Below are 25,936 nucleotides of genomic sequence, written 5' to 3'. Positions count from 1 at the left end.
AAAATAATTAACTGATTTTTACTTTCTCGAATTCTAAGTATAGAGAATATATTGTAATTGTCAAAAATTAGAACTCGAGATTTTATCGAATCTCCACGTTTTAGAGGGAGGGTTATTTTTTTTTTAGACGGACCTCGGAATTTTGAACCTCAGGCAAATGATGAGGACAACAAATGGAGCTGGCATCCCCCCCCCCTATTCAAACTTCCGCTCCCCAGCAGCGTTATGAAATTTTGGCTCTGCAGATTTAACTTGCACAGAAACCGCTTATACGACTGTTCTTAGGTGGAATGTGGTCTCGAACCCGAGACTCCATGATCTCGAAGCCGCAGCTTTACCAAAAAATCATCGTAGTCCAGAAAGAGATCCGAAATGAGGTGTTCGATTGTTTTAAACGAGAATATTAAGGGAAATACATTCTCACTGGTTTAAATTGTATAGCTAACTTACAATAAACACAAAGCTAACTAATAATAAACATGTTATGTTTATTAAAAATATGATAAACATAACATATAATAGCATCCATCAAACATATTAGACAGACAATTAGCATAAATTAAAAATTGTGTGATTTTTTAATATTGGAAACTAGCAGGTTCTGATGATTAATCTGTATTAATGCCAGCTAAAAATTTCGATTAAATATTTCATTAACCCCTTAACATACAAGGACAAATCTGACACGCAAATCAAATTGCTGAATTTTTAGTTTTTGTCTACAGTTAAGCGAAATAATTAAGTATTTAAAAATGCAAAAATCACTCAAAAACGCTTCGAAATCTCAAATGCTCATTATTATAAAATAAAATAGCAAATATCGAAAATAGAATAAGAAATCTAATTAAGAATTCGAATAAATTCATATGCCAAGGGGTTAATTTTGTATGAATGATTTTGGCTTCCTCATCTGTACATTTTTAAACTACAAATTTTGATAGACATTTAATTCATAAGAAGTCATGCATCACCTTGTTTATTGTACTGTGCACCATTTCCCTGAATTGCAGTTCATATCTTTATGCATCCAATTACAGAATAGAAAAGAATAGCTGTGTTTAAAAATGTACATTAATTGTATTATTATTATTATTATTATTGCTGGGTTCTGAAACTAAAACCCAATTTAAGTATTTTGCATCTATAATAAAAGTGGCCCTATTCAGACTTATGTACAAACCATTCTGGCTAATGTATTTTTCTGAAACTGGGTTTATACGTTATTTTGAAGATGGAGGAGGGGAATTTCAATCACCTAATGAAAATGCTGCTCACAAGCAAACGAATACATATACGCATAAATTTGAAGTACAAAACTTAATTTAATCACATCAAGCGATTGACGTTAATGCATTCCATTTACATCAATGACTTGTTCAAAGCGTGTTATAGCGAGCTCATTAGCAGTGCAAAGTGTTCAAGGAATTATAGCAACACAGCGTGTTATCATTGCTTTCAATTCTGAGATAATGTGTATGCTTTCTCCATTGACAAGACATATTTCAGGAGACCCCATAACCAGAAATCACAGGGATTCAAATCTGGAGAATTAGGTCAGGTGCTCTGAAAAATCTCCCGATCATTTCCAAAGTGATGGAAGAAGTTTTTTCACATGCTGGCCAATATAGGTTGTGGCATCTTCTTGCATGAAGACAGTAGCTCCTAAATATACGAGTTCTTGCAAGGTAGGAATGACTCGTTGCAACAGAAGTTCTCAGTAACGGACATCTTCAACAGAAAATTTTTTCGACCTTTAAGGGAAGCTCTCTCCGAAGAATAAAGAACCAGGGAAATCGGTGAATGAAAATAATGAAGGAAATCGACAGTAAAACACAGCGTACTGTCACATAATCAGAATGCAGAAGCTGATCATAATGTTAAAATGTGCAATACTACAAATATCACAGTTCTGAATATTCACTGTTCCGTCTAGGGTGACCGAGACATCTGACTACAAAATGAACCGAGACCAAGCACTACAAGCGTATATTCTACTAGAAATCTGTAAGCAAAATCAATGCCTTCGGGGTCTTGAGGATGATGCTTTTGAAACCACGTGGACCATGTATGAATATCATTTCAAGTTAAATACCAGAACCTTTCGTACCGTAAATAAAGAGGGGCAAATTAGCTGACGTCGCTCGAGAGCTTATGGAATAAGATTGGAAACCGGACGTTATTTTAACCTCGCCAATCGAGATTTCTTCCACACTTTCATATGAAATTCATTTCTGTCCTTTCCTGGCAGCACAACTAATACCCTAGTCTCTATAAATTAAATTTTTCAATCCAATCTTCGATATAGGCCCTTTTCGAAAGCCTTTCAAGCATCGATGCACTTCATGATTAACATTAAAACTTGAAATATCTCATAAGCCACAGTTCTGAGTATTCACTGCTCCGTCTAGGGTAAAATGAGGCATCTGACCTCAAAATGTCCTGAGATTATGAACCTTCAACGATTATTCAATTAGAATTAGGTAAGAAAAATCGATGCCTTGTTCGGCGTATTGAGGATGACGCTTTTGCATCACGTGGACCCTGTATGGATAGCAGTGCAATTCAGCAATGAAAGTGATCCAAGATTTATTTTAACAATGAAATATATTGTTATTATAATATAATGAAATATATTCTTTAATATATTTTTTTGAAAATTAATCAATAATTGAATATTATACGGCAAATTTTTGTATCAATAAAAAGGTGATTTTTTTAATGTATACTGCTGAAATATTTGTTTTTGTGTTGTAATGTTTTCGGAAGTTATGGTGGAAGATACAAACACACACACAAAAAAAAATCCTTTAACCCTTATCGTGGCAAGATTGCTGTTTTGAAGAAAAGCAAAAATGTATATAGGTAGCTTATTTTATATTTTATATATTTTTTTATATTTTTATAATTTTTATATTTTATATTTTTATAATTTTTATATTTTATATTTTTATAATTTTTATATTTTATATTTTTTATATTTTATATTTTTATAATTTTTATATTTTATATTTTTTATATTTTATATTTTTATAATTTTTATATTTTATATTTTTATAATTTTTATATTTTATATTTTTATATTTTATATTTTATATTTTTATATTTTATATTTTTATATTTTATATTTTTATATTTTATATTTTATATTTTTATATTTTATATTTTTATAATTTTTATATTTTATATTTTTATAATTTTTATATTTTATATTTTTATATTTTATATTTTTATAATTTTTATATATTTTTATTTTATAGTGGTAGTATATTTTTATAAAGTTGTATGTATAGTATACTATACAAAATGAACATAAGGGTTAATTTTAATAAGATTCTGAGTTTTCATGACTATTTCAAAATAAAGTTCCGAGGCAAAAATTCGCACCTTTCAAAATTTATACGCGGCAAATTTATGCTCCAAGTCAAATAATGTTCAGCAGAGCAAAATTACATATACATACATCTATATTATTAGTACAGATAAATAAATGCATCCAATATTAAACCTGTTTAAAAAAGCGGTTTTCGATATGCCAATCAGAAATATTATATATATAAATTTGTCCTTGTGCTTTTACATTACTACTGATTGGTATGCTAATATTGCTGGAAGTCAAAATATTTTCATACAGAATATTTTTAATGTAAGAGGATACATTTAGATAAAATATTATAATAAACAAAATATTTATTATTACTTTTTTTGTCTGACACATTTTTCAAATTAAAAATAAATATCGGTGAAAACGTTTTTTTAAAAAGTGCTGAAAAATGTTACAATAATTTAGCAAATTAAATTATGCGAAATTAAATATTAAAGTTGGAGACAAATCTGTAAAAAAAAAAAAAAAAATCGTGTGAAAGAAGTATTCAAATCATGATTTATTAAATAAGAAAATAAGCAATTAAATAGGAAAATAAGCAATGTGATACATAGTCAAATTATAATTACGCAATTTATATTCCCAAAATAAATTAACAAATCCGTTAATGCGTTTTTTTAATTCTTATCTCTGCAAACATTTAAAAAAAATCTATTGACTCAATGCAAATAAAGCCAAACGATCTTGTAGATATAATCTCCAAGCTTAAAATAATCCAGACATAAGCCTAATATCCATACGTCAAACCGGCTTTCTGCAAAGGGCAAACGCATCGTCCAATAAGATATCGGAACAAGCGCGTGATCTAGCGACAGCCCGCGTTGGTAATCATGGCTTCGGTTACAGTCGACACTGTGTGCTGTTGCCAGATTACGGTCAATAAATGCATGCCATTAAAGGAAGGGAAAAACACAGGCGTTGCCATGGCAGCGCATGAAAACCGAACAAAGAACGGCTGCTCAGCTCTGAAAATTGACTAGGGGACTGTTTGGAGAGGGGGGCAGAGGGAGTGGGGAGACGAAAACTCCCTTCTGCTAATTTGCGGAATGAATTGGTGTGTGTTTCTCCGGAATTGAAATGCCTAGGGGTGAGTCTCGAAACGGGATTATAGAACAGGAAGTTCGCAGATCTCCCGAATGGATGCTTTTGCGACGAAAGGGCCGAAATTTACATGAGCTTTGGTTATTGGTACTTCGGACTGGAATGGGAATTAGAAAGTTTAGGGGTGATTTGAAGTGAAGCGGACGTTTCGGAAATTGGAGAAGATGATTAAGGTGAGGATTGTTAAGGATATAAAAGCAGTAATTGGAGCATCCCGTGTAAGATGATATTCGTTTAAAGTGGTGCAGATGGAAATAGGGCCATTACAATAAATGAACAAAATGGGAGCTGATCAACAACAATTAGAAATAATGTTTTTTGTAACAGTAATATATAATAATTTGGAAAAATATTCCTAAAACTTATGAATTCTCATAACAATTCTGGATCGGCATTCAGAAGAATGCACGTGTTCATATTCTTGTTCAATAATATTTGTTATAAAAGTCATAATAGCAAATCACCGCATTAATTTTTAAAAATATAAACTATTTTTGATCTTCCCGAAGCTCTAAAATGAGCCTATATATTCATATATGTGTAATTATTTATATAAATTTTTGGAGGGCAAAGGGTTGATATTTAGCATGTAAATTTCATATATCAATTTAATTCTTTTTCTTAAAGCAAGTACATCATAACGCTTTCTAGTATTCATGAATTGATACAAATGTTTGATACAAATGCAAAATAAATCTTTCTTTGAATACAGATTCTATATGGAAAAAAAAAAATTTTTTTTTGCAAAGATTCTATAACAGTGAAGTCTTAGCGTTGCTTATGGACATAATTGATATGCAAGTAGAATTATTTTCTTCATTGTTTTAGATGAAGTAATGCACAATCATTAAGACTTCATTGATATCGGAGATTAAAATCATTCTTTTATTATAAATATTGTAATGCAAATAATAAGAAACTAAACACTAAAAAAAAATTAGAGCAATATTTATGAATCTAACTTACAAAGTATAAATATATCCCGAATTAAAAGTATTAAAAGGAATAGGTATTATATTTAGAACGCGCCTCTGCTGCTACATTTAAAGCACAAATAAACTTAACCAAAGTAGAAATAAATATTAAATTTAAATTTCAAAAAAATGAATAAAAGAGGAAATTATAAATCTGATCTGAAGATCTTATTAAGGGCCACCCTCAGACAAGGATTGAAAAAAGGAATTTTGTTTCTATGAAGGGCCTGACCCCTCATAACCCGAAAATTCCAAGAAACTTAAATTTTATGTCTTATTGAAGTTTTTTAAAGACAAGATTTTATATAAATAAAGCAATGGCATTAAAATTAGACAATAATAAACAAAACATTTTTTCAGATCAAAGTAACATCACAACAAAAGCGAATCAAACCAGATCTGTACTACTATAAGACAATTATCAAATTATAAAACCAAAAAACATCAATAAGATATAAAAGTGAAAGCAATTCCAGTTGAATGTAAATATACCCAAAAAGTTTTTCGTGAAGAAAACTAAACTCATTACTGAGACAATTATAGAAATAATTTTAATGTCATTACTTTATTGATATTAATTCTTGTCCCCAGTAAACCTCAGTATCTGGGGACTTTCGGGTCACAAGAGGCCAATATTTCGGAGAAAGTCAAACCCATCACAGAAAATTCCCTGATTTCAATCCCTGTCTGAGGGTGACCCTTGATAAAGTCTTCAGACCGGATTCATCATTTCCTTCTTTTTTAATTCCATTTCATTCATTTTTTTGCAATTTAAACTTTTTATTTCTTATTTGGTAATGTAAATAAATTGTATGTTTATAATGTAATAAAAATATATTCATCCTACCGAACGGCAAAATGATTCTGAACTTAGTATTTTGCACTTAATTTTTCTACCTCATATTTAATATCTTTTCCTTGCGGAAGATACAACAAACATGCACCCTTGTCAGTATTTATAACAGGGTTCAAATGCTGCGCCAAATGAATCTTTATTTAGTGCAGATTTTATACGAGAGTTTTTTTTCTTTTTTCTTTATTGGTACAGATGCTGTATCAAAAGTCATAAGTTTTCATTTACCCTATTTAACTAATAATTTCTCTAATCATCCTATACATCGATATAATGATTTACTACTTGTTATTTAAAATCTAAATTCTTTAAATCAATTTTGACTTTTCCTCATGGAACACAAAATAAAATACATTTTTTTTCTTATGAATTGGTAAAAATGTTCCAACTGAATCTTTCCATGGCATATTTTTAAAGCTATAATATTTTTTACTTTGTTAGTACAGAAGTTGCGTCAGTTGAATCATTACTTTGCATGCGAGTATAGAACCCAAAAAGTAGAATTATTTACTTCCTTTATTGATTAGTTTAGCTGTTGAACTACAAACCCATTAGAATTTCATTCAATCAAATTAAACTGATCCATTTTATAGTCATCCAGTATATTTCCGTATTCCTTTATACTCATATCCCCAAGTATCATCTTCGGCATTCTGATCATAAGTGAAAATGAAGACATTCACTGAAAATGGGACTTGCATAGCTTGAAAAACCAATAGCCCGATAAGCGAACTAAAACTAAAAACTGAGCAATAACGTATATCATCATCAGAATTACGGCATTCCTTTTTTTCTGTTTGTTGACAATATTTGAAAATTGATGAATTCCAGAGCAAAAAGTAGCTACTGATTTTTTCCCCCCATCTATCTTAAATTCGGTGAAATCCATTATGAACCGATAGAGAACGCCAGCTCCTGTTTTTCTAGGTGCATAATCAATATTCGTCAGAATATCTCGCCATTTTCTTGGAGTATCGCAAGAATTTATTACCTGGTCTGTAATCTCGGAGAAGAATCTTTTTTTTCCCTCTCTCGCTTCGGTTCTCGTGCTAGTGCATTTAATTAAGGTGACGTCAATGTTAATTGTTAGCCGTTTAGGCACGATTTTTTTTTTTTTTGTCTGGAGTTTATTTTATTTTGGTTCCTTGCAAACTACAAACATATGCACAAAAAAGTTAATTGGTTCGAGAAGAAATAGTAAAGAAACTTAAGAAATTGCGTGGGACTTCCTTCGCCAAGTTTCAGACTATTATTTTGCTATTCAACTATTGTTTAATAACAAAATTTTTAATAGTTTTCGTTTCTTATGTTAGATTTTACAGCGCAGAATATCAATAATGTTAAAATACAGACTTAGCTGTATAAATTGTTACTAATAAATACAATCAGAGGGAATGGTCTCCATAAAATATTCTCGCATAACCTTTAACATGCCATCTCCCCTCCTTCTCGAATAAAAATACAATACATAAAATCAGAGTACACTGCAAGTGCTCAGATTTTTATGTTCACATTCCCATACATGAGAGTTTCGTGTTTCGTAGAATATTAACCCCTTACATGCCCAAGATAACTTGCAAGATTCGGTCCCCAGTGCCACGTATATAACTATATATGTATATAGTTGCGAGACGTATATATACGCCAGGGGCAGTTAACACATTGACTTAGTGATACGTATATATATGTCCGCGGCAGGCAAGGGGTTAAAGAAATAGCATTTTGGATGCCTTTTTTTTATCGTTTAAAACAGAAATTTGACACAGAAGATTAAATGTAGTTATAAAATTGCTTACCAAATTTCTTATTTTTAAGTCATTTCGTTGTGTTATATCTTCTGGACTTTGAGTATATTCAGAAGTACAAATCGACAGATAGTCAGCTTTTAGCAAGACTTGATTCAAAATTCATTACCGATGTACATTTAAGATGTTAAATAGATACAATTTAGTACAGATACTTATTTCTTTCTGTACTCATCGTATCCATTTGTGCTTGGACAGTTAAACAAATTTCATTTAAATAGATTTCTTTGGAACTATGATGGCTATCTATAAATATTGTACTACGCCCACATTCTAAAGTTCATATTTCTAGCTCAAACCTTTGAGTTATTGTATTCTCAAATAAATATAATTCCAAAAATGAATCTTTCAGACGCAAAGACCGGACACGCGTAATGTTAAGAAACCTATAGCTAATATATTTTGGTGATTATAGTACAATCTTTTTGCATATCTCTACCAGGAAAGTAAAAATAGATATTAAAATTATTAGATTAAAAAAAACTAATCAGTTCCTACAGAATAATGAAAATTTGTAGAGCTATTTCTCCTATAAAAAAAATCGCATAATAACGGATTTGGTGAAATCCATTAGGGTTCGTTGGCAAACTCTTCCCTTGAATTTTCTAGAAGCATAATCAATATTCGTCAGAGTACTTCGCATAGTGCAACTCAGGAATTTATTAACTGCGCCGATATTTCAAACCAGATTATTTATTTACCTTGTTTGGGGTTTGCTGTTAAGGCTTAATTAATTTCACATCGATATTAATTGTTCGCTGTTTGGTTACGAAGGGCAATATTATTACATTATGTTTATTTTAGTTCGGTTTTGCTAAAGAGTATAAAATTATGCGCAAAAAGTTAATTATTTCGTGTTGAGGGATAATAGACGTATTTGTGGAGTAAAAAACCTGCAATATTTCTTGCAGTTTTTTGTTTTTTTGCGTGCGTGTGTGTGTGTGTGCGTGCGTGCACCCTCGGGCAAGAGAGCACTTCTAGGTTTGTTTAATATTAAAAATTTATAGGTTACCTTTATTTATTTTTATTAATTTTATAGTGGACTGATATTTCTATTAAGGTATTTAAATCCGTTATACTGAACTTGAAAATTCGGGAAAGTTAAATAACTAGCAAAAAGCTTATCTAATACATAAAAATGAATGTTTATTTGTATTTTATGAGCTGCCGTACCGTTGATCCGATTACGATAAAAATTTACCAAGTTATTGCTTACACTTGTGTGAAGGTTATAGACATAGCACAATTATTAGCATTCATTTTGAACACAATAACACTTACAACCCATTTCATACGTTTCTATTATTCAACTTTTTAAAATTGACAATTGCTAAAAGACAAACTGTAAATGGCAAATGGCACATCATTCGGAGTTAAGAGCACATATATCAAACAAAATAAAATTCAAATATTAAACAATTTCAAACGATACTTCCAAAATTATTTCTTCTGCGGCAGCAAGGCGCTGGGTACCAGCTAGTTCATTATGAAAATTATTTGACAAGTTATAAATTCAACCGGAGAAATAGTTTTAAATTTATTTGAATATATTGTTGCAAAAAGTAAAGAAGTGCAGATCTTCCTATGTCGCAAAAGGAAGATCTGCACATAGTAGGGCTCAGAGGTAAAGTACGCGCTTGTAAAGCACAAGGTCAGGGGTTCGAATCTCAGCCAAGTCGCATTAAATTAAAGGTTGAACTTTTAAATTTCTAGTTATTCATTTGTTAATGCTCTAGAAATTTCTAAAATATTCTAGTTTATTCTGTAAAGGAATAAATTTTGAGTTCCACAAGCAGTGGTGTCAGTTCTTCACCTGCATGTTACGAGTAGCTTAAAGTTAATAAACTTTATATAGTGTTCTTCTTTGGATATTCATGACAGTATTTTTACAAATTTCAAAATAAGTAAATGATTTTCTTAATATGAGCATTTCTTCAGTAAACTGAAAATTCAAATCTTTAAAAAAAGAAGTTTTCAAGAAAATATTCAATTTTAGATGTTTCGTGTGAAAATAAATGAGCCTGTTTGGACTTTATCTAGTGAACATATGTAGCACAATTATTCATATTTTAGTTACCATGGATGGAGACAATATTTACAATTTAAAAACTATAGAAAACAAATTCAGGCAATTAACTCAGACATTTAAGAATTTTACTTTTTTCATATATAAAAACTATATATAATAAAACTTTTGGAATCATTAATTATTGTAATGATCAAAAAATTAGAACTTGATATTTTAACTAATCTCATAGTCCCAGACCACCTAAAGTACAAAAGTTTTTGTTTTGTAAACGCATTTCCATTTTCTTCCCGTTTATTTTATCCATTTTTAATTAATTCAAAACTCCTTTGAGATGGAGCAATAACATTTGGCACTTGGCTTTTAAATCAATTTTGTAGATTTTTATTGAATTTCGAAGGAAATTCATTCACAGGAAATATGTCGGTCTGCCTCTCCAAGTGTGAGTAAACACAGGATCTACAAAACTAAAAGAACTGGATGTATAAAATTTGGTTCAAAGTTTCAAATTGTAGATCCGTATAGGATTTTGAATCAAATCTGTCTAAGGATTAATTGTCTGGGGACCTGCATTTTCACACGCATACTATAATTGTGTCTTCCCGTTCGAGAGCAAGTAAATACGACACACTAATAAGTAACTAAACACAAACTAAACTAACATTCTAAATACAGAGAGTTAATTAGATAAACTTTGACGAATTTTAGCAGCTACATTTCAAATTTGTAGCGGTATTATTTCGCATGCATACGACAAGTAAATACGACAAATTAATAAGTAACTACACACAAACTAAACTAAAATTCTAAACACAGATAACAAATTAGGTAAACTTTGACGAATTTTAACAGCTACATTTCAGATTTGTAGTAGCATTATTTCGCAGCCATTATTTTGAGCATTATTTCGCATGTATACGACAATTGTATCTTTCCGTTCGACAGCAAGTAATTACGACACACTAATAAGTAACTAAACACAAAATAAACTAACATTCTAAAAACAGAGAGCTAATTAAATAAACTTTGACGAATTTTACATTTCAGATTTGTAGCAGCATTATTCTGAGCATTATTTCACATGCATACGATTATCCGTCACAGAGTTGACAGTCTGGTGGTCTGGGCATTATTTCGCACATAAACACACTAACTCAAAAAGGCAATGTTTAAAATTAAAGAAAGTTGACGAGTGATTTTATGGAACTGTTGTTCGGTGACAAATTTTGATTACAATCGGACGAATAAAGATCATACAAATTGCCTATTGGGGTTTTTTACTGCACTAAAAAGTACAAAAGTCATGTATGAGTCTCCAAAAATGAAACATCTGAGCATGAATGAACCTTGCCCAAGGTCCACACGCACATACGGTAGGATAGAGAGATATGACATTATTATTAAGGAGCATGCGAAAAAGTTTTAGGAAGATGATTCTTGTTGGTTTGTTTTTAAGGTGGTATAAAAATTATCACATAATGGTAAATTATCGTCTCAATACATCAAAGTAATGAATGCAATAAAAGCCAGTCTAATCTTAATATTTATAGTCACTCAGTTTTGGACATTTTTAGAATGTTTTGTTGAAAATCAATGAAAAACATTCAGTTACATAACAGCGATACATTTTCTGAACACATACTCTAAATGACATTTTTCTGCAAGTATTCGATTAAATAAAAGTTCTTTCTACTTTACCTGTGGTTTCAATAATTGGTTATTTCATTATTTTCCGCACCTGTTTGTTTCTGAAGAATTTTTCATTCAAATTTATTATTTTTTAATGAAACTTAATTTCACAGTCCGCAACACACGTTTGACATGGCGGTATCATACATTATGGGTTAACATTTAATTATTACATTTAATTAATTAATACATTTAATTATTTTCTATAATCCCTATTGACAAGACATTACACTATCTCCACGATGTTGTTCCATTTTCTGAATACCGTATTTGAAGATATTGTAACAATATTTGTAAGGAATTTTATGCCAATAATGGACCTAATTAAATGCAATTTTTTATTTGGGAATTTATTGCTTATTTTCACGAAAATAAGAAACCAATTTTTAAACGTTCTTTCAATTCTTACAACTTTTAAACATCAAATTATAAAAAAAAATACATTACTAAAATAACTAAATTATAATTATTACCACTAACTTAATTTTAGCTTAATAATTTCAACCCTCTTATTACCGATTTTTTTTAATTCTATCTAGCCGCCACGTTTGCATACAGGCTGAAATATTTTTAAAATGAAGCATATTTTTATTATATGCTCTAGATAATAGCATAATATCATTCAAATCTGTAATTAAAAAAACATTAGCTCACAAAATTCGAGAAATGCAGCAAATATTTGATTTAATTTCTAACCTACGGAAATTGAAATATTAGCAATTGGAGGGTCAAAATAGGATAACTGAATTCTGTTATAACACTCAAGCACACTAATGTAATATATAATAAACATATTTGCTTACCCGTTGTCATTTTAAGAAGACATGCAATTTTTAACCGAAGGGTCTTGCAAACTTGGGCTACCACTGAGTGTCAAAATGGAAGGAAAATAAATAACCTCTCCTAAATAATCCAACTTTTCAGCTTTATTCCCAGATACAAGAAGTTATATTTTCCGGACATCAAAGCAGCTGAAAATTCTGACAATATCGAATCCAAGTTTACGAATATACGTCCTGTACAGGCTTTCATGCAAGACCCAATTCCGAAGCTAGCCATGTCAATTCACTAGTATAATCAAGAAGGTTTTACATTAGAACCATAACAGAGTATACTAAGAAATCCCATGACTTCCCTGAGATGGCGTTACTATCAATCCCACCAATAAGCTATTTCTATTCTAACAGATTATTGGAGAAATTGACAATGACGTCATCTCGATCAAATCGCAGGATTTTCGAACGCGCCAAGTTTGGCTTGAATTTATATACGGCATTCAATTAGGTTAGTAATAGATTACCGATTTCAGGCGTTTTGTATTTAATAGTGATTCCAAGATATCTGTTGGATAACTGAAATCAAAATTTCTGATAATAAATGCAATATAATGTTGATAACGTGGTAGTTATCATCAGGTCTTTTATCAAGAACAAGATCATGCCTTTGTGATATCTTTTAACAAGATATCTAGATTCTTTTCATCAAACCTGCCATTAATGAGGGTTTTTCAAATGCTGATCATAAATTAAACCTCATTCTTTGTAGCAATTTATAAAATTAAAATATAGATCTAAATATAGTTTTCTAAACAGATAAGATGCTTGGATTCAGAAGAAGTTTTAATGTTATCGTTAAAGCTTAGTCTATCTCTGTCGCGATAATAACCTAATCTTTTATTCCTGAAATCCCCCTCCCCCCAACTTCAAAGCTGTTGGAAAGCTATTTACTCCCTTGAGATTTATTTTCCATCTGCAGTCAGCCTCAAATTCTAAACTTCTACTGTACTTCCGCACCTCGGCATCATTTGATGCTTAGTTCCGACGATTTTCACTCTTCTGCGTTTCAACTGATCCCTCTCGAATCCAGTGCTCGACTGTCCACATTTCAGTTCCATTTATATCATTTCTCAGACAAATGGGACTTAGTGACAGACCACGCATTTTGCCACAAATGATTGCGATGATGTGGGTCACCTTTCCGCTGATTCTCTATTTCTCAGTTAAATTTAAACGAAACAAATTCTCCAATTGAATTAATGTGTCAGTAATCATCACAGAAAGATTGAATGCCAATTATTATACCAACAGATTTTATAAATTAATATTTACAATTAATTATGCAGATAATTACACTACAGTTCCAATATATTCATATTTTTATGTATATCATATCTAGGGCCGGGATGGTAGGGCGTTGGATTCGCGTCCCTTGTGTTGCGAGTTTGAACCCCGCCGGCCGAAGACTCTCCGTGTGTTTGGCGGCTGGCGCACGTATAAATCTGTCTTGGTCACAAAGTCCTCCATGTAGAGAGAAATACCACTGGGGGTACTGGAATAGGGGTGATCGCTCTCTAATTCAGGCCTAAATTAAGATCTGTGGATGAGTGAATGATATGCGAGAATGAAGTCCGCCCCCTAAAAAGAGTTGTGACGTGTGTGTAGCTAAGTCGTACTCTTGGACCTAGATGGCGCTACTGAAAAACAAGAGACGCGCCCTTGTTATAAAATCACTCACTTCTTAAGTCAGTGGGCTTATCTATGAAAAGTGCCATTAGAAAAAACAACATATTATATGTATAATTCGATGAGCTAGATGCAGATAAATCATGGATATTACAGTTGAAACTAAATCTATCTCCACTTTCGTACCTGATTTCATTCTAAGATTTTTATTCCAGAAATTTACACCCCTTCTCAGTGGTTCTGAAATTTTATTCCCTTATGATTCTCACCCACGGTGTCTCACGATTTTCCCTGTACATCTACCTCGTTATTGTTTTAGTGTCCATCTTAAACACCTTCCACTTTTCTACTTTCCACCTGACACTTCTTGAACTCATTATTTAAACAAAAAGCATTTAAGCTCTTTTTATTTGCATTTACATACCTGTAAATGAGAGCCGCGGTGACCGGGTGGTGAGGTCTCGACTTGTGAACCGTAGGGTTTCAGGTTCGTGACCCGACTCCATCGAAGAACCGTCGTGTAAGGGGGTCTTTTGCACGTTAAATCCGTCATGCCAAACGTCCTCCCGCTGGTGTGGTGTGGCGTGGAGAGGGGGGTGCCAGCTCAGGTGTCGTCCTCGTCATCTGACCGTGGTTCAAAATGACAAGGTCCTTCCCAAAATATCTCTCGTGTTGCTTTACAACGGGACGTTAATATAACTAAACTAAACTAATACCAGTAAATGTGCAGATAGATAGAAACTCGATAAATTTGATACTTATTTACACTTTTAATGTTAAAACTGGTTTTCTCCCTTTTATAATAATCGAGTTCACTTCCTGAGAATGGAAGGACAAATGACTTGGACACATTTTCTGATAAAGAATTTCGCTCAAAGTTTGACATATAAAAGAATTGAGTGAGAAGTCTGTACACAACAATCCGTCTGTCTCTTCTGAGTCATATCTGAGTTATTGTTTTCACAGACAGATAATTTCGAAAGTGCGTTTTTTGATATCGTTTCGCGATCGCATAAAATCTAGAATGTTTTCGATGATAACAATGCTTTGCTTTTAGTATATTTTATATGAAAAAGAAGTAAGAATGGGGCATAATTTTTTATTTGATGCAAAACAAGATCTGGAAAGCGCTGCACAAGAAGAAGAAACTGTTATGCCATGGTCAAGATATTTATTATTTGGAGTCTTATCCTTATTGACCATCATTTGATTATACGTTTCAAAAGTATAATTTTTTCATCATCATTTCAAATAAGATGGCTTATTTACATATACAAGGAATTGCACTTCTAAGACCCTTTCTGAGCTAAATCTTCTGTATTTGAAGCAGCATACACTGAAGTTCATTTACAAAAGACCCTGTTTCCATTTACTATTTGAATTTCAAAGAGTTCACTCGAGATTTTTATTTTGACTAACGAAAACAGTTCTGTATTGCTACTGCTGTAGTCAACGTAATTTTTTAAAATTCACATTGTAGCAACGATTTTCTAAGGCTTAGTTTGGTTTAGTTATAGTAATGTCCCATTTTAAAGCAACACAAGGGGTATTTTGGGAACGGAACTTCGTAATTTTGAACTGCTGTCAGATAATTGAGCTGGAGTTCCAAGTTTCCGCATCGCAAAAGCTGGAGACTATTTGCCTCTACGAATTTAGAGCACACCCCGTTTAGATAGTGGTTTTTGGCGTGGATTCGGAGCTCGAGGTTGGAACCCTCCGTTCTCAAAACCCAGATCTGACCACCAGGCTTCTGCTGTCTGGTTTTCTATGAAATATTGCAGCAGTAGTCATAGATTTTATTTAATCTGAGATTTCATTCCGAGTTTACTGATTAGTCGATTATTTACTAAATATAACATTAGTAAATTAGTTTTTTTTTTCAACAGTCTAATTACGTGACATTTTTCCTTTTAGTAATGTGCCTTTTTACTGATTCAACTAAAAAATCATAATTTATGATGTTTAGGTATTATGCGTAATTTTTGAATCGATTTAATGCATCTTAATTATTAAAGATTTAATTACAGAATATAAATTTAAGACGTGATAATTCGATTCATGTTTAGTGGGGATTGTAACAATTAAATGAAGCACTGTTTAAAAAACCTAATGTCTAAATCTTACTCTACAATTCACACTAGCATATTGTTGCCTTTTCTTATGAGAGGCATAGAGAAAGCACTGTAATCCTCAAAAGAGTAAATTTCGAAATTTTGACGAATCTCCACGTTGCATTTCTCACCTAGTACAAAAAAAAATAGATTTTTGGCATAATATCTGCCTGTCTGTCTCGAACTGCTAATAGACAAGTCAAAACCACTTTTGTAGAGATATGAGCTTTGATATATGGGCTTTAGAAATCTAGAAAGTTAGTCTATCAAGTTTTCAACAGACTCTGTTCAAAGGAAGCCTGCCTGGCACGCTGTTTAAACACGAGTGAATTCAATTACAGCAAAATGTAAAACTCTAGGAATATAAATTTTCATTGCATAGGAGCAGTATTTAAAATGTTGACCACTATCAAATTTCGAACCAATTCCATCAAGAGGTTGAGCGTTAATTTGCATTTTCGATTGCATGTCTTAAAAATGCTATTACTTTATGTGGTCCCACGACTACAACCGCTTGCTAGAGATTAATCTTCAAAGATCCTTAGCTAGAGCTAGGAAACTAAAATGTGGTGCACAGGATTAGCATGTAAAGTGCAAGTTCTTATCGAATTGTGTCTAATCTATTAAAGATTTGACCATCTAAAAAGAAAGCAATGAAATTCGGTATGTGTAGTTTTGTGTCAACTTTTGTTTACAAATGCTTGTAAAAAATAAAAGGCATCTAAATTATTATGATGGATTCTGTAAAAATGCTAGATTGATGCCTAGGTTTAATATTTCAGAACTATTTTTTGCCAATGCCATGTAACTTTTGGCTTTATACAAGATCCACAATTGTATGCGGGGGTGGGGGGGGGCAGCCAAACTCATTAATGGAAAGTATGCGATAAAGTTAGGATGAGTCCACTCCCGCTGGTTTTAATAGTTATTAGATTTATCAGAACAATCAACGCATTTACCTTTTATTCTCGGATTCGAAAGCCCGTCGCACTTTTGCGTACGCATTAGGAGACGTTTATTTCATCGAAATAAAGGTAGGAGGAGATGTTACATTTAGTAATAGTTTGAACTCGGATTATTCGCCTAAGCAGGAGGCGTCACAACAACTCATCTTTCTGCGTACCATCCTTTAGCGAAGTGAAAGCAACGGAAAGTAGTTTCGGGATCCTGAAACGAACAGTAATTAAGCTTACCCAAACCTCTTAACGATTTGCACCATCAAAATTCAAAGCGTCCTGAAAAATCAATTATGCCATTGAATTCGGTAAAAAAATGATCCAGCATCAGATCTTTTTGTCAGATTTTCCTTCCGTTTGGACACGTAAAAATTACTATTTTTGGAGGACTAGGGACATTTTAGAAGTATTAGGCTACAACAAATGATTAACCAAACATATAAACTATACCATCGCGAAGACGTTAGATTCTAGCATATTTAAATGTGATCCAAAACAGTACACAATGGATTCCGGATTGGATTTTAATGTGACCTGATGGCCACAATAACCCTCAAACACTTCCAGCCTGTTAAAAATTTAAATATATATATAAAATGCCTTTCCCTCAGCAATAACCCATTTCAACTACGAACATAAATTACGAGTAACAATTTTAAAAAGAAAAACTTAACCTACCTACGTTCATTTTACATTAAATTTAAAGAATATAATTTAACTAATTTTATATTAAATATTTTGGTTTTAATTTAAACAATTTTTTTTGAAAAAAAACTATTAATATTAGTTATGAAATAGCCGTTTTCTCAACTTGTTGACCTTGGAAGGAAGGTCATGATTTGTGGAAATGTACACTTGATGAAATTCGTTCAATGTATTCGAAGCCATAGATTAATGTTCCAGCAATAACAAAGAAACGCGATTAAAAACTTTAATATCCACTGTTTGGTATTGCATACATAGGCTGCTAAATAAGTTGAGTAATAAAATTATCAAGAACGATATGAGATTTTTATTAAGATTTTACAGATTGCTTTATTGCATTTTACGATTTAATGCATTGTACGATCTACGTTGAAACATTGCATAATCAATGTTAAAACATTAGACATTACTGAATGTATTTTTATTTTCAAAATTTTAATACAAAGTAAGTTGATTTCTAATCGTATTAGAAAAATGATTTTCATTTATCAACAAAATAGGTGAAGTTAATAAACAAAAAATTTAAAAACAAAGAAGTTAATAAAGAAACGGACGAAGAATTTCCAACGAAAAAATTCCAAAATAGAATAGGCAATGAATAAGTTAATTTGAGAACTCTTGTTGGAAATAACTATGAAATTCTAAAATGCAACAAATACTTTATCAAAATTCAAACGTTAATAGTTGAATTAAAACATGAACTAAGCATTTTATGATTTAAGCACTAAACAATTGAGCAAAACTTTATCGACAATTGAACAACACCCACCAGTTAGCTGGAAATTCCACTTCATGCAATGACTTCAGTCACAATACTTTCTTCTGACCGAATTAAAATATCTCTTAGGCATTCCATTTTATACTTATCAGCAGCAGCAAGAAGATTATCTATCTTCTCGGCCGGAACTTTATGTATTTGGCCTGTGTAAAGGTAATGAATGAACAACTGGAGATTATCTGGTTCTATACTGATGGGTAGAGACTTTAAATTTGGATTTTCTAGAAGAATTGCACCTAAAACTTCTGACCGGACTGCCAAAATGGCTTTGTTGGCGTTAATAGCTCTGTCCTCAGAAGTTACTTTGATATCAGTGAACGTTTCATCGTTGTAAACCAATTCCAGATCTCTAAAAATCTTGAAGTCGCCATCAAAGTCTTCCAGTTGACATTCGCCATGTCTCATATCGTATGCTTGTTCATAGTCAGTAAGCTTTAGTTCGAACCTAAAGAAAATATCTTTTTCTTCTCCAGCTTCGCCAGATGATACGGGTGGTACTTGCCTTGTTTGCATGAAATCTCTGCTTTCATCGGTCAATTCCCTCCACCTTATGACAGGTTCAGAAGTTTTGACATATCGCTTGCAAATTTTTCCCTCAGATAAAGGGGTAGTAAAAGAAACTTCAGTACTTCGGTCAAATACAAGGCTCTGTTCAGTAAGAAGGTAATTCTTCTTGCTTTGGCCAATGACATACAACTTGCACTGGATAGTAACAGGATTATTTTGTGGCAGTTTACCAAGTGTTATAGAAAACATAAGCCAGTTATAACCAAATTGACCTTTATCCACATAAAGTCGCAGATCCAAGAATTTGATATGTTCTTGGGACTTTTCTTTGATCAGAGTATCCAACGAGTCTGCCTCGGGTGTTCTGTGCACTATTCGGGGCTTCAGAGGAATATTGCAGGTTCGAAAATCTCCCATAGCCATATCTTTGGAGGTCACATTAGTAAATTTCATTTGAATGGGGGTTCGGTAACTTTGCAAGATCTGAGAACTGCTACATTTTGGCGACAATTGAGTTATTTTGTCATTGAGGCGATAAAAATTGTATTTCTTTACCGCGTTGAAAATCTCGATGGTGTCGTCGTTTTCTTCAAGGTGGAACATGAAATCCCAGTCCCCATAATAAGCAAATTGCAACAGAAGTTTCAGTACGGCCGGCGATATTCCAGAAAATTCTTTAGTTTCCACTTCGCCTGCAGATTCGTTGATTTTTAGAGTGGACATAAGCTTTGGCCATCGAGCATTCAGAATGCTTTTGTGCAGCAGAAATTCCTCTCCAGAAACTTTCAAGACAAGATCGTGATGATAACCTTCATCGTACAGTTTTTTCAAACTTCTCACAACCTCTGTCAAACTTGACTTGCTACACCAATATTTTTTCGGGAATACAGGATCAGTTCTCTTCGAATTTTTCATTTCGACGTTAATGGTCATATTCTTTGAGGTCAACCAAGTTAAATCTTCATCTTTGGACTCCAGCTTTTGACTCGGAATATCTATATCAAAAGCCCAGTAGTTTTCCATTTTTTCACTGAAAACTTTGGCAGTTTGTGACTTTTCGAGGCTGAAATCTTTATTTTCGCTCAGTTTCACAGTTATTTTAACGTCCAACGTAACTGCATTCGGTCCGATATCCGGAATTCTTTGTAGACGGAAAGGTATGGAAGAGTCAACATTTTGAAGTTTCGATAAATCTAACTCCATATACCACTCTGTTACCTGAAAGTTGACTGTGAAGTTTGGACTACGAATTTTAGGCGGACCACAGTCATAGCCTATAAGTTCCCAAGAAAATTCATAGCACTTAATCTCATCGATCTTCTCTAAATCCAACATGACTACAAATTAGAATCGAAAATTCCCTAGGCAAAGGCACTTCAGGTACTTTATAGTGGAATAAAAACTGATGCCATTATATTTTTGAAATATTATTATTCAAATGGTCCATTTCTCTGCTGTAGAGGATTCACAAACTTCTAGAAAATCGGATCTATTTTGCAGTATCCTCAGGTATCCTTAATCTAAATACATTTATTTAAATATTATTTAATTTAAATTTTGCAATGGAATTGTAAAATATAAAGAAGAAGTTACAAAAATATTGCTTATAAAATGTCATTAGACTAAACAATGATGTTGTAGTGTCCTTAGATACTTTTAATGATGTTGATTAATCTAAATTTTATAATTCAACAACAAAACACATGAAATAAACTGCAAAATATGCAAAAGAAATGACTGCAGATATACTAGATATTGGTATTACAGCGTCCTTAAATCCTGATAATAATGTTGATTAATTTAAATTTTGTAATTAAATAGTAAAAATAAAAGGATGAATCTGCAAATTTTATACGGAACTGTCATTAGACTAGATGTTACAGTGTCTGAAGGGTTTTTTTCATGATGTAATTTAATCTTAATTTTGTGATGTGCTAATGGACTAACAATGCGAGGTTATAAAGTAATGGGTTGAAAATGTCATTGATGTTTTCAGCGTCCTTAGATACATACAATGACGTTGATTAATCTAAATTTTATAATTCAGTAGTCAAATACAAAGAGGAAGCTGCAAAGTTTGCGTAGGAAAAGTCATTAGACTAGATATCTATGTTACAGTACCCTCAGATTTTTTAATGATATTTAATTCAAATTTTAAAACTAAATTAGATAAAAAAATGTGTTGAAAATGTCATTAGACCGGATATCTAGATACAGATATTAGAGTATTAGAGTAGAGTAAAGTATTTCGTGATGTAAAACTGAATCGTTATACCTGCCTTTTGATAAAAGTATTCATTTCATCAAGTTCGCCGCAAGAAACTTATTGGTCAAGTGCCAAAATACAATTCAAAATAAAACATCAGTGGCACGAATAATTATGATAATGGAGCGTCTAGGAGAACGAAGACACTACCGCCAACTTATACTAGCTTTATACCTTTGGGTATGCCAAGTCGGTATGGGAAATAAAAAAAAAGATAATGGAGACATGATATCACCAACTAAGAATTATTTTAAATGCAGCCATCATACATTGTCTAATTTTCGAGTCCATGCGGTTAGTTAATTTACCTTTTTCCTATTTTTTCTAACTTAAATTCTATATTTTTTTTACAGAGAGAGAATGTTATATAACCGTAAACAACAGGTTAGTCCTCTTCAGGTACTTTAATAATAAAAATAATAATAGTAAAATCACCAAATGAAAAGGGATCGAATAATCCGATAAATAAGAAAACTTGTATTCTTTTTTTATATTAGATGTAAAATCTAAGAATGTTCAGCCTTTAAATTGAATTCCTTTTTAACTAAATCATTCCAATTTCCAAATGTTTTTAAATCTTTATTTTCAACAAATAATATATAAATAGAATAAATAAATAAATCTTCTAAGAAATCTTCTAAGAATACCACAAATACAGACATAATGTCATGATTTCAGATTTTCTAACAGTGATTTTTTTAGGAAGCAATCAGTGGAATCTCGAGAATAACTACAATAAATAAATAAATAAAATAACTACATTGAATAAATAAATGAATCTTCCAAGAAATCTATTTTTAAATGCTACAAACACTGAGATAATGTTGTGAATCAGACTATCCTAAAACATTGATTTTTTCAATAAGTAATCAATAGAATCTCGGGAATAAATAGAATAATTAAATAAAATAACTAAATAGAATACATAAATGAATCTTCCAAGAATCTGTTTTTAAATGCTACAAACATTGAGATAATGTTATGATTTCAGATTATCTAAACAATATTTATTTTCTAGGAAGCAATCAATAAAATCCGAGAATAAATAAATAAATAAATAGAATAACAAATACAAATAATAAATAAATCTTTCCAAGAAATCTGTTTTTAAATTAATTCTACAAACACTGAGATAATATTATGATTTCAGAATATCTAAAAACATTGATTTTCCAGGAAGCAATCAATAGAATCCTGGGAATAAATAGAATAAATAAATTGAATAACGATTGAATAAATCAATAAATATTGTAAACAATCTGTTTTTAAATGCTGCAAACATTGAGATAATATTATGATTTCAGATTATCTAACAGAATTGGAATACCTGGAAAAATACCACAGATTTCAAAATCAATATTTGATTATTCCTTTTTAAATACGGTGACACAGTTTAGCTGATTTCATAAAAATGTTCAGGAAATAAAAAAGCAGAAACAAGGAAATAAACAATAAAAAAAGAGCATCGAAAAGAAAGTGTCGTAGCCTGAAGCCCTAAATTGTTTCGAGCAAAAGTAATAAAAAAATTCCGGTCAGTTTACACGAGGAATTCTCAGCTGCAAAAACGTTATTTCAGCAAAATAAAAATTCTATTCTTTAAAGTAATTTCCTGAAGTCTTTTAACATTTGATCATGGATTCTTGGACCAAAATCTAAAATTGCTAAAAGAATGTAGTCTTTTAGCAGGCAATGCTTAAGGCAGTTCTCTTTTAGTTAAGAGAGAAATTATCGATAAATCGATAACTACATGAAAAACTGTGTTTCTAATTAAAAATGATTTTTTTCTTTCTTTCAGTTTATATTTGTAATTACTTAAAGTCCATTTATTTTCAAATAAAAATGATTTAAAATTGCAATTGTTTTATTCATTTCAATCATTTTTTTTTTACTTATCTTAAATGCATTCATTTTAGAAATGTAAAATATTTATTGGATTCTGTAAATATCTTAATCATTTTAATCATCTTTTACTTACTTTAAACATATTCATTTTATAAATTAAAAGTAAGTCGATTTATTTTAGAAAAAAAAACATATTTATATTATTCTGTAGTTGTTTTAGTGAATATTTTATTTTGTAAATATTATAATCATATTAATCAACTTTTACTTACCTTATTCATTTTAAAATAAAAATATTTGCTTAAAATTATAATTATTTTAATCATTTTAATAGTTTTTTATTTATTTTTAATGAAATTTACTTTAGAAAAAATATCTATTTTAATCACTTTAATCATTTTTTGTAAAGCAATATTTATATTTATAACAATATTTTTATGAAACAATAAAAAAATGTTAAAAAATGCATATAAGAAATATATAAATATGTATACATATTCTATCAAAAAAATTTTTTACAGTAAAAAAATGTAAAAAAGTGTATATAAGAAATATATAAATATGTATCCATATTCTATTAGTAAATTTAATTATTTATTTCATATTTAATTTCATTCATATTCTTATTTGAAGTTACGTAAAGGATATTGTTGAAACATCGTAACTTTTAGCCATACGCAGATCACATGAAAAATTCAAAATAATCATAAGTTGATTATACTCATTCAAATATAACAGTTTTTATTACTAGTGATGGTATGGAATCTTTCGGCAGGTTGAAACTGTAAAATTTATTGCTAAAATGTTCTTTAATCTTCACTATTTACTATTAATTTTTAACGTAATCAAAATTATATTCAAAAATATTTTTTTATTGGAGTTACTGTAATCAAAATTTTGTTTTTATTGTCGACGATTGATCTATTTATTTACTATCTGCTTTCAGATATGGAAATCCTCCAAATATTTAATGCGCATGCGTCATTCCACTTTGATTTCACTAGAATGTGGAAGAGATGTTTATTAAACAATATACTGAAAGATTACACAAGTTCCGAATTAAAATGATTATTATATGAGTGCGACTAAAAAAATAAACTAAAAATCAAGATAGAAAAAAATAGCTAAAAAAAAATCCCGCCAAACGACAAAAAAAAAAAAAAAAAAAAAAAACGTTTTTTTTTTTTTTTTTTCTACTGCATATTATATTACTATATATTTAGTGATTTCTCAGAATGAAATCACTCAAAAGAGGATAATCGTATCTGTTTTCCTGCTGTTCTTTTTTCAGCGATTTTTTTATGCGATATATAAATCCCAACAATGTTGGCATGGTAACACCGTTGTAATTTTTTCTATCACTGTACATATGTACACTAATACAATTTGTATGGTATACAATGTTTGCACATACCACATCAACTGATTCCAATATTCTAAAATAAAATGAATAATATACTCTAAAAAATGTACTAATATCTTCAAACGATGAAAGTGATTTTGAAACAGTTCATCACAAGAAGATGTGCGTTTTGGATTAAGAAGAGTAGTATTGATTTATGTGTGTTCATTTTGAACATTTCTCCATGTTTAAAATGAGAAATTAAATTTAAAAATAAATGTTTCTATGTATCATTTAACAATATATTTTAGTTGGAAAGCTCTTTCTCATTATATCGCAGACCTTCGATAGATTTTCTAAGTGAGAACCTTCATCGCATATTTTTTTTTCTTTATTATATTGTAAAAAATTGATTGTTATAGTTTTTTTAATAAAATTTTGGAATATTTTTTGTGTGATTTTTTTCTGTAGTCCCTATTACCATTTAAAAATAGATTTGACTGTATAGGCAAAGGGTTTTGAAGCCTACCCATTGCCTGCCTAAGAGTGTAAAGGCTAAAAGAGGCTTAACAGAAGTGAAAAAATTTGATCTTATACAAACACTGCATAATCGACCCAAAATAAATAACATACATAGGACATAATGCCATAATGTATCATTACAAAATATGCACAAAAATATCTAATAACTGAACTTTTGATAAAAATAAACTAGACCCAACAGGATTATTGTGACAAATCGCACTAAAATTCAATTTTAATTTATTAGAGCTTAACCTGTAATTTTCCATTAAACGCAAGTAATACATTTTCTGAAGCAAACTGGCCCATGTTGGCTTGCGATATTAAAATTATAATTGTAGAATTTTTAATTTCTTTGTGTTTCTGCATCCAATGATAGCGTAATCTTATTTTTTTCATTAAAAAATTCTATCTGGCACCAGCTTGAACTTCAACAAACATTGCATGCAAGATGTTCGACAGATAGAACAGGTTAGTTTTATTTGCTTTAGAGGTTCAAAATGATGTAATCGTTCACGCAATGCCTCTAGTATCACAAATGGGCGCTGGCCAGAATTGTTTACTTAGAAAAACATCCGAAAAAGGATATTTTTTTTTTTTACTTGGAAAATTATC

The 25,936-nt window shown here is 30.9% G+C and overlaps 1 protein-coding gene across 2 annotated transcripts in view; it reads right to left on the bottom strand.

The window, feature by feature from the left end:
* The window catches only part of LOC129975744 (potassium voltage-gated channel protein Shaw-like), a 365,504-nt gene that overhangs the window by 222,019 nt on the left and 117,549 nt on the right, over positions 1-25,936 (bottom strand). The window contains exon 1 of one of the 2 annotated variants that reach the window (XM_056088934.1): positions 12,634-12,849. The exons of the other annotated variant lie outside the window; for it this stretch is intronic. The gene's annotated coding sequence lies outside the window, so the exon portion shown is untranslated. Of the gene's footprint in view, positions 1-12,633; positions 12,850-25,936 lie in introns of those variants that run through there. 2 annotated transcript variants of the gene reach the window in all.

Source organism: Argiope bruennichi, chromosome 7 (assembly GCF_947563725.1).
Source record: "Argiope bruennichi chromosome 7, qqArgBrue1.1, whole genome shotgun sequence".
Taxonomy (NCBI): domain Eukaryota; kingdom Metazoa; phylum Arthropoda; class Arachnida; order Araneae; family Araneidae; genus Argiope; species Argiope bruennichi.
Note: the sequence above shows the minus strand (reverse complement) of the source record. Positions and strands in the feature narration are given on the sequence as shown.